This window comes from Zootoca vivipara, chromosome 1 (genome assembly GCF_965207765.1).
Source record: "Zootoca vivipara chromosome 1, rZooViv2.hap1.1, whole genome shotgun sequence".
In the NCBI taxonomy this organism is placed as follows: Eukaryota; Metazoa; Chordata; class Lepidosauria; order Squamata; family Lacertidae; genus Zootoca; species Zootoca vivipara.
Genome location: NC_142582.1, coordinates 25,903,300 through 25,914,730, shown reverse-complemented (window position 1 = coordinate 25,914,730; position 11,431 = coordinate 25,903,300).

Sequence of the window (11,431 nt, the reverse complement as noted above, 5' to 3'; positions counted from 1 at the left end):
CATACCACATGTGATCCTATTCCCTCCCAACTTACCTTGCAGTTCTAAGTTTGGTGTGTGTGTGAGAGAGGGGGGTGGTTCTTCCTCCTCTTACCCAATATGCCCTGCTGCAGTTGTGAATTAGGGGTACATGACTACATTCCCTCACTGGAAGGACAGATCGTGAAGCTGAGGCTCCAATACTTTGGCCACCTCATGAGAAGAGAAGACTCCCTGGAAAAGACCCTGATGTTGGGAAAGATGGAGGGCACTAGGAGAAGGGGACGACAGAGGACGAGATGGTTGGACAGTGTTCTTGAAGCTACGAACATGAGTTTGACCAAACTGTGGGAGGCGGTGGAAGACAGGAGTGCCTGGCATGCTCTGGTCCATGGGGTCACGAAGAGTCGGACATGACTAAACGACCAAACAACGACTACATTTCACAAATTCGTGGGTATATCTCCACAGATCCTTGAAAAACAGCAGTCTTGAATCTTCGGAGCTTAAGCATCCTAACTGGTCTAAAAGATGCATTGGAAGACAGTAGGTAGTACTTCAAAGGAACTTTAATGGTCATATACGGTAGGCAATAATGTGGTTGGCTTTAAAGAGGGATTGGACCATTCATGGTGATTATATTACCTCCCAAATTAGAAGCAGCATTGAACACCAATTGTTGGGAATCATGAGCAGGAAAGGGCTATTGTAGGGTTGCCATATTTCAAAAAGTGGGCCAAAGGTGCCAGCAGGGAGGGTGCCACTACCGAGAAGACCTTCTGCCTGGTTCCCTGTAACTTTGCATCTCACAGTGAGGGAACCAGCAGAGGACCTTCGGAGGAGGACCTCAGTGTCTGGGCTGAACGATGGAGGTGGAGATACTCCTTCAGGTATACTGGGCCGAGACCGTTTAGGGCTTTAAAGGTCAGCACCAACACCTTGAATTGTGCTCGGAAATGTCCTTGGAGCCAGTGACATTTGATATGTCCAAGTTGGTGAGAAATATCAAATCAAACATTTGTCCATGGACCCTGGCTTGGTTTGCATTATGAAGTTACCTAACGTAGTAGGACTGGGGGGTCCCAACACCTCTTCTCTAGCTGAATCTGCTAACATGCACAGGGGACTGCCGAGTCTATTCCAGGTCTTAGGCACCAGGGAATGCATTCTATGTGGAGTATTCTAGACAAGGAATATTTTAGATTGGTCAGAACATAGGACAGGAAGTTGTTTGCAAGCTACTGGTTCTACCCTATTCATATTGTCTCCATTTTACCTCCTTTTGTTCAATGAGAGATGTGCTCTATTACACTGCATTCTAAACTCCTTTTTTTAAAATTCATTTGCATATTTTTGATGGCTTTGTGCTGAGCCCAAGGGTAAATAGACAGCTGCTAATAGCCATGGGTTGGAAGCCAGAAAGATATTTCTTGATCAACAACATTTTAACAATAGAGTTGTTGTGTCGTCATGATTCACCAGCAACTCACTCAGCCCCGTCTCAGAACTCTTTATCATTATGTTTAACTTAATTATATTCACAGTCTTTTGTCTTCACCAGCTGGATTATTTGAAACATGCAGAAATCTTTCCTCCCAAGAGTGTGGCCAGGGTACCATTTAGAGACTCTGGTGGTCCATTTGTCAGAACCATACATGGTTGTCCTCCAGAAGTACCTATAATCCATTCATTGGGGGCAGCAGTGCAGCTACAATACAAACTTATGCCAGTTTTATATCACCTTAACTTTCAGGACTTCTGGGAATGGTAGTTTGGTGAAAACGCTGGGAATTTGTACATCCTATTATGTTTAGTGGAATACATTTTGGAAAGCATTCTCTGCCCTGAAAAGAAATGCCTTGGACCATAGTTGGGGTGTCTTCAAATGTTTGCTTGTCTGGACCCCACCCCCCACCCCCAAAAAACTCTAACCACTCCAGAACGTCCGTTCTGAACAGTAGTAGATGATAGGGTATGATGGCAGTAGTTACATAACCTCCTGCTGCTTACCAAGAGGGAGAGTGGGCAAGGCAAGGCAGTGGAGAGTTCAACTGACATGGTGATCCTGCTGGTGTGTTTGCACAGCACTGACCTCCCTGCTTCCTTGCCCTTCCCACTCTCCCTCCAGGTAAGCTCTAGAGCAGGCATCCCCAAACTGCGGCCCTCCAGATGTTTTGGCCTACAACTTCCATGATCCCTAGCTAACAGGACCAGTGGTTGGGGAAGATGGGAATTGTAGTCCAAAACATCTGAAGGGCCAAAGTTTGGGGATGCCTGTTCTAGGTCGTCAGATCAATGCCCCATCCCATTCTCTGCTACAGGTTCTCAGGGTTTCCTAGGAAGAGCACCTTGTGTTAAACCAGCTTTGTATTGTAGAAACACTGAGTAGTTATTGGCATTTAACTGGGTCTGCACCTAAAATCCAAAAGAATGCAGAGTGGGTGCAAGTCAAGAAGGTGGAAGGCAAGGTGGAAGGCCATCTCTCCAATACCCATTAGTCAGAGCTCACTTGGCGGGGGCACTGGAGAAGGGCTTCTGAAGGTAACCTTATCAATTTGATCACCTACCGTGACCTTAAGCAATGTACAGAAGCATGTAATACTGTGATAAATGCATGAAGACTTCCCATTAGAAATGTTTCCACACATCTCTTTGGCCAATGGCACATGAAATTGCCACAGTGCATATGCTCAAAGGGCTTCAGTCTGTAGTGCAGAATCTATCCACGTGGTTGATAGGGATGATTATGGAACCAGTGAGTGATGCAAGCTGCATAGTATTCTCTTTTGTGTGTGTACATATCTAGTACGTCTGGTTGTGAATTGTAGCACACTGACCTTCTGCACTGTAAATTTAGTACAGGAAATGAGCCTCTAAACTAAACTCTAATCTTAAACCAGGCACCCCCAAACTTGGCCCTCCAGATGTTTTGGGACTACAACTCCCATCATCCCTAGCTAACAGGATCAGTGGTCAGGGATTATGGGAGTTGTAGTCCCAAAACATCTGGAGGGCTGAGTTTGGGGATGCCTGGCTTAAGCCAATGCATGTCCACTCCGAAGTAAGACTGCAAACCTAAACCCACTTACCTGGGAGTAAGCTCCAATGAATTTAGAAGGGCTTACTTTTGAGTAGACATGGGTAGGATTGCACTGTCCTTGATTTACGCTCCAGAAGTATAGCATGGCTAGACCATGTGGCCCCCTCCATATATTGCTGCCCCAGCCAGCATGACTAAAAGTCAGGGATGTTGGGAGATGGAATGCCTCTAGATCTGGAGGTCATGTGAGAACACAACCCCCATAAATTAAACTAATTTCTGACTCCAGCAAGGTGAGTAGATTGCAGAATGGACTTTTGTTCCTTTTGTACAATCTTCCTTTGCATCTGTGAGTGGTTAAGCTATTTCACATCCCACCCCCCACTCTCATCTCACCCCACCCCGGTTAGATTCTGTCTCTCCACCCCCTCACCAGACAGTAGCAGACCATCTGTTTCAAGGAACATTAATGCTATCAAGAATGCAAAAATTAATTTTCTAATACAAAAAAATAATCTGAACTGGATTAACCGAGGGAAAGAACATTCAGCTTTCAGCTTGCATAAATCTGTAGTTTTGTTCAGTGGTTTCCTTAATCGTGATTAGTATTTTCATTTTATTTATAATTTTGCATGTAATTTATTTCCAAAGGCTTTTCATGGGATAATCTGGCAATTGCTGCTGTTAATAATCCTGAGAAGATAACCTGTTTCCCTTTCCCATGGCAGGGATGATGTGTGACTTTTTGGGAAGGAGTCCAGACATTGGCAGGCCTGTCTCAGTCAGGTTGTTTGGGAGGCTGGATCATTTCACTAAAAGCCAAAACCAAGGTCCCTGAGGAGTATTAACCAGGATCCAACTGTCTCTGCTCGCTAGCAGGAAGGGGAAAGGGTGGAGTCTGCTCATGAAACGGTTCCAAACCGTGACTTCATCTTTGCAGAAATATGTTCTGTCTGATTCTGGGGAGGAGGAGTTACAGATTCAGGTTCCAGAATTTTAAAAACGCAAAAGACCTCAATAAAGAAACACAGGGCACATCTGCACCATACATTTAAACCAGAGAAGTATCATATACCACTGTTATCATAGCAGTATCATTAGAAGCCCCTTATTCCGCTCACAGAGGCACAATTCCCAGAGTTCCCTGGGAAGAGGGATTGACTTGTTAAAGCACTCTTGGAATCGTAGCTCAGTGAGTGGAATAATGGTCTCCTAACAACTCTCAACCTCCTTAAGAAACTCGGGATCCTTTGGGGAAAGCTATGAGTGCTTTAAAGTGGCATGATACTGCTTTAAATGTATAGTGCAGATAGGTATAGCACAATGCAATACAGCAATGGACAGAAAAACATCAATAAAATCTAGCAGTACTAATACAATAATATCCAGCCTCGACAATGCTGAAAACTAGGACCTGGTTTTTCTTGATTCTGTTTTTCCTGTGCAGTGAGTTCCCCTATGTGGGGCATCTCTTACTAACAGAGAGAGCTAAAAAAAATATGAGATAATAAGCGCTAGCTAAATCAAATTTTAGGCATATCATTGATGTGATTTCCACACACACACCCCTCCCCCCCAAGTGTGATTTTTAAACGGTTTGTTTCCTTTATCTCTGCCTCCACCAAGATTCTCCCAACAGACACTTTTGGGAGAATCTGCAACAATGCAGCTGTTGAGATGTGATAGATGGTTTTTGTATTCCAACCAAATGCTGTTTAGTTATCTTCCAACACTTTTGATGAATTGGGTTAGACATATTACTGATTCTGAGTAGGCTGAGGGCAGGCTTTTCTGGACAAGAAAATAGCTACTGTGTGCACCAGAGCTATTATATTATGGGAAGAAACTGCACCAGAATTTAGAGTCTTGAAGGTTATATTTATGAGATGGCGAATATTGTCCAAGCGGAATGGCTGGAGGTTTTTTGGGTTTTTTTTACGTTTTTCAGATAATACAAAAATATTTCTCCTAGCTATTCAGAAATGACTGAACACAGAATTATTCCTCCCCCCCCTTTTTTTCCTGGCTTGAAGGATTTATGAATCCCACACAGGGAAAATGTAAAACATATTACTGTGTATGTAAAACTGCAAACTTTAAATATTTATGTGCTAAAGACAACTAAACATTTCTACTGCTAAATATCTGCTTAAACTCACATACAATACCATAGACTAGCCTTTGAAAATTCATTGAAGGTTTGAGTAACTTACAGCTGATAATTAGTTTTTAATTCAATTCTGCTGCATCCAAAGAGTCGCATTTTGAAAACTGGTGGTTGCATTGGACTTTGATGCCCCAATGCAGAATGCTTTGACAGGGGTGCCATACTTGCACATGCGGGTTTCACCATTCATTTCAATGAAGGACGCCACTTCACATGCACATTCCTTTCTGTGCATGGAACTGCCTCTCCCCTTAAAGTTAATAAACTCCTGAGGAACTACACATATCTGTTTGAGCCCTTGTGACTGCAGGAACGTTGCATTAGCCTGTGCAAAGTTTAGCGCTTTATGCTCCATTGACAGCAGCTAAAAAAGCCAATGCAATTCTGGGCTGCATCAATAGGAGTATAGCATCTAGATCTAGGGAAGTAATAGTACCACTGTATTCTGCTCTGGTCAGACCTTACCTGGAGTACTGTGTCCAGTTCTGGGCACCACAGTTCAAGAAGGATACTGACAAGCTGGAACGTGTCCAGAGGAGGGCAACCAAAATGGTCAAAGGCCTGGAGACGATGCCTTATGAGGAACGGCTTAGGGAGCTGGGTATGTTTAGCCTGGAGAAGAGAAGCTTAAGGGGTGATATGATAGCCATGTTCAAATATATAAAAGGATGTCATACAGAGGAGGGAGAACGGTTGTTTTCTGCTGCTCCAAAGAAACGGACACAGAGCAATGGATTCAAACTACAAGAAAGAAGATTCCACCTAAACATTAGGAAGAACTTCCTCACAGTAAGAGCTGTTCGGCAGTGGAATTTGCTGCCAAGGAGTGTGGTGGAGTCTCCTTCTTTGGAGGTCTTTAAGCAGAGGCTTGACAGGCATATGTCAAGACTGCTTTGATGGTGTTTCCTGCTTGGCAGGGGGTTGGACTGGATGGCCCTTGTGGTCTCTTCCAACTCTATGATTCTATGACATCTTTTACCCTCAGCCTGTAACAGCAACTCATTAAAGGAAACATCATGTGGATTGTTCTTCTGGATGAGGGATGAGGAACCTGTGACCCACCAGAGGTTGTTGGACTCCATCTCCCATCAGCCCCAGCAAGTATGGTCAAAGGTCAGGGGTGGTGGGAGCTGAACAATGTCCTGAGGGCCACAGGCTCCCTCATCCCTGTTATGGATGAGCTTCCAGCCACATGTCCAAAAGGGTGCTTTGTAAGAAGGCAACAACCTTAATCTCCAAACACAGGGATGCCCCATACATATTGAGCTCATCTCTTGTTGGCTGTCTGATGGATGCGGACCACAGGCTTCCTATTTCCTTAAACCACCCTGCATATACCTATATCATTATTTCCAGATGTTTTGGTTCCTAGCTTATTTGTATCACTGCCGTGTTCCAAGGTTTTGTAACTAAGAACATCGTCAATTGATACAGCGGTACCCAACTTGTCAAAAGGATGCTGAGCTGTAGCTTGTGCTGTCCATCCTCTGTGCAGCCAGCCTTCTCTCTGGAAAATTTTTGTGAAAATTTTATGACTACAGCAAGTGCACTGAAGAAGAAAAAGGTACTATTGCTAGTGTAAACTGTTCAAAATGCCTTGAAATAAAGAACCCCAAGCACACAAGTTTGGAAATCCAATGAAGAATTCAGCGTAATTAATTGGCTTACAGTCCTTCAAATCCTGTAAGCTTAAGCAGTTCAAGTACCTTGATTAATCTATTGCAAATCATATCATCTAAAAATTTCGACTTTATTTAAAAAAAAACACCTCAAAATGAATTAAAAACATAATATTGGTTTCCAGCACACAGCTTTCAGTTTCTCAGAACTCTCCTTGCTTTTTATGGTACTGCTTTCCCACGGGATTTTAGGCACATTTCCCAGAACTTTGCATGACCATCTCCAGTTTCAGAAGCTTGCAAAAATTTCCTTCAGGTTGTTTCATCTATAATCTGGGGATCAGATGGTCAAGCCAGTAAAATGAGACAAGGACTAGAAGAAATAAATTTACAACTTAGCAGCACCCTCAAACCATTTAAAGAAAAACCTCAAATCCCACTCCCTACAGGAATGTGTTTAGGTCCCCATGAGTTCCCAAGTGAAGATATTTGGCAATGTGGAAGGTTGGTGAGGAGTAACAATTTAGCTGCTTAGCTGCTTTTTGCTGACGCCAGACAGTCAAATCACCCCCTTACAGGTAAAGGGACCCCTGACCATTAGGTCCAGTCATGACCGACTCTGGGGTTGCAGCGCTCATCTTGCGTTACTGGCTGAGGGAGCCGGCGTACAGCTTCCAGGTCATGTGACCAGCATGACAAAGCCGCTTCTGGTGAACCAGAGCAGCACACAGAAACACTGTTTACCTTCCCGCTGTAGCGGTACCTATTTATCTACTTGCACTTTGACGTGCTTTCAAACTGCTAGGTTGACAGGAGCAGGGACCAAGCAACGGGAGCTCACCCCGTCGCGGGGATTCGAACCCCCTTAGGCTGCAGTAATAAAGAGGTGTTCTTAACTCCTCCTGTTTCACAGTGGAAAGGGGAAATGTGGCAATGATGAAGCAAATACTTAGCAATCCTTAGCCTTAATAAATTACATTGAGAATCTGTTTTTTAAAAAACAGTATTTTAGGAGGGGAAAACACAAGGCAAAGTCTCAGTGAGGCACAACCTTTATTAAGAAAAATGCCACACAGAAGCCAGCTTTCAAGTTCTCCAGAACTGCTTAGGCCGGAAGTTAGAACCACAATGAAGAAGGGAGTGGAGGAGGCATAAGAAAGGAAGAGAAATTGCTGAGCATGATGTTCAAGCTGCAGAGTCTGCAGATACGGGTGCAGGAGATGGTAGGCAGACCATGTTTGGCTCTGCAAGGTGCAAAGCAGAGTTCAGGTTGCATGGAGGACTGCCGGAACAAAGAAACAATGATGGTTGTTCCCCCCGTACTGTTGGAACCCAGAGAATCTAGCAGTTATTTGGATGTGTCTTCAGGACTGAAGAGGACATAGGGGATCCATCCAAGGCAGGAAGCAGAAGAGAAATGTGGTGACACACATTTATGTGTATATATGTTTGTTTTATGTGTATCTATGGGGGACACAGGTGGCACTGTGGTCTAAACCACCGAGCCTAGGGCTTGCTGGTCGGAAGGTCAGCAGTTCGAATCCCCACGACGGGGTGAGCTCCTGTTGCTCGGTCCCAGCTCCTACGAACCTCGCAGTTCAAAAGCACGTCAAAGTGCAAGTAGATAAATAGGTATCGCTCCGGCGGGAAGGTAAACGGCATTTCTGTGGGCAGCTCTGGCTTTGTCAGAAGCGGCTTAGTCATGCTGGCCACATGACCCGGAAAAACTGACTGTGGACAAACGTCAGCTCCCTCGTAAAGTGAGATGAGAACAGCAACCCCAGAGTCATTCGCAACTGGACTTAACTGTCAGGGGTCCTTTACCTTTTATGTTTGTTTTATTTATTTATTGCATTTATACACAGCCTTTCTGTCAATGCCCCCAAGGCGGTTTACAATGTTAAAATGCTAATGCAAATAAATGATACAAGACTTTATGAATCGAAAGTGGAGACGCTATATATACTTTGTTTGTTTTGTAACATAATAAAATATTCTGTCTGTCTGTGTATACACACACACACACACAGTCATACCTTGGTTGACGAATGCCTTGCGACTCGAACGTTCTTTGGAACCCGAACGTATGGCTCGGCTTCCAGGAGCTTCCTGTAGCCAATCAGAAGCCGCGCCTTGGTTTCCGAACATTTTGGAAGTCAAACAGACTTCCGGAAATACACACACACACATGTAAAAGTTGCACCTGACAAAGGCAAGGGGAGAGGGCACAGGCCCTGCCTCTCTTCCTCTCTTCTTCCTTCTCACAGGGCAGACCCCTTTGGCCCTGGGAAGGAGAAGGAGTCAGTCCAACTCAAGCAGGCCCTGATGTTGCCCTAGCAACAATACACTCCATGACTGTGTTTATCTATCTGTTTTTGCATCCTTCGCTTTGTGAATTTGACAACGGTCTTTGTAGATTTCCTGGTAAATTTTACTAACACGTTGCTTTGCAGAAACTGGGGAAAACTGAAGCAGGAAAGACACCCCACTACCGGGAAGGTAACATTCAGAGTTTGCCCCACGATTTTGCAATGCCTAACAAAATTCTTTTGTTTTGGGTCTTTTGGTGAGCATGCACAAAAGAACAGAATGACCTCATCAGAACTGGGGAAAACACGTGTGTGAGGATTTATTTTGCATGGTATATCTATGTGACTGTTTTGACTGGTGGAACAAGGCACCACCATGCACCATTCAGAATATTGCCCATAAACTGCTATGTAATTATGGACCTGGTCAAAGAGGGAGGGACCTTCAAGCTTTCTGGACAGAAACTCTGATATTGCTCTAAAACCATAAAATAAGGACTGACTGCAATACCACATATGCATATATACACAGAAGGAAATCCAACCAAGGTCAGTAAAACTTACTCCTGAGTAAGTGGCTTTAAGAACGTATCCTAACGGTGCAATTGTACACATGTCTACTTAGAAATAAGTCTGCAGTGGGGCTTACTCCCAGGTATAGCATTGACGCCTTGCAACTGGAATATTGGTTTAGGAATCACAAGCTTGGAAGACACAACATATGTGCAGTTTGCTTCCCGTTTATGTTGCCTTTCAAACAGGCTGCCCTCATAATTTGAAGCTTCTACCTGAAAACATAATGACATTTTTGAAAATGCAGAAAGTTTTTTCAGCAAAGCTCACCAGAAGCTTGGCAATGGTAGATGGCCTGAACCCTTCTCCTTACGGTATCATAATAGGAAAAAGCAAGTTGTTATACTGTTAATCTTTATTATCTGCCATCGACTCTGGGCTAAGCCATTCTCTCACAGCTCTTCCCATCCATAAAACTGTATAGGAGACACTGCTTTGTATCATCTTCTAAGATTTTGACATTTTGAGGTGAGGAGTGCCTGGTGCTCTGTCTTAAGTAATAAATAACTATAGATAAGAGTCTATTGTGGCTGAGTATGATGGCAATACACTATTGTGTTTGGACAGGGAGGAGGGGAAGCTTTTATTATTTGCATCCTGACCAATATAATGCTGGGAGTTCATTTGCCGTCCTCTGGGCTTTTTCTTTCCAAGTCCGACCTCTGCTAAAGTTTTGCATGTTTTGAGGTTGCTGTCAGTCTGTTTAGGAGTCCTGTCTTCCTGCCAATGCAGATCATCCTATATTTGTGAATGGTGTGTTGCTGTTCTTAAGCTAGCTAGCTCTTTTTAAGACATCTTTTTGCACACATTTGTTTTTAATCCTCCGGTACCCAAGGGTAATTAACCCAAGCAATGTTGACATGCAGCCATGGATTTTATTAGCACTGGGATCAATGCTTTGCTCTTTAAGTGCTTTGCAGTTTAAGAAATGTGAGGTGCTTTTACTGAAGAGATTGAAAGGTTTAGTTTTTAGTTTTTGTAAGTTGAGTTGCTAGATGGAAGAAAAATGTCTTTATGTTCCGTTTGCTGTGGCACTTTAGATTTCTGTACAGTTGCTGCAGATCTCTGTGGATTGACAAAATACATACAACGTGGTGTTGATATTGATGATACTTGTAACTAATTCTGAATTAAACAGAATCGGGAGTATACATTGTGGTAACTTGTTTAAAATGCAGTTTCCTGCTGGGCTTTTAGCTATTTTGTATTGATATGCTATGTACACAAACACCCTAAGTCCCCTCAGGCCTGAAAAATGTTTCAGGCTGTAAGGCTTTAAGAGAACTTACAAATTTCTGTCATAAATTACACAGTGTAAGAATCTGAGATGTTAAAGCATAGAATAATGGAATTATAGAGTTAGAAGGCTTCTTGAGAATCATCTAGTCCAACCCCCGGCAATGCAGGAATCTCAACTAAATCATGCATGACAGATGGCCATTCAGTCTCTGCTTAAAAGCATCCATGGAAGGAGACACCACCACCTCTCATAGGAGGCTGTTTCACTGTTGAACAGCCCTTACCGTCAGAAAGTTCTTTCTGATGCTTAGTTGGAATCTCCTTTCTTGTAACTTGAACCCATTGGTTCGGGTCCTAGCCTCCGAAGCAGGAAAAAACAAGCTTGCTCCATCCTCCATGTGACAGCCCTTTAGATATTTGAAGATGGCTATCATATCTCCTCTCAGTCTCCTGTTTTCCAGGCCCAACTCCATCAACCGTTCCTTAGAAGGCTTGGTTTCCAGTC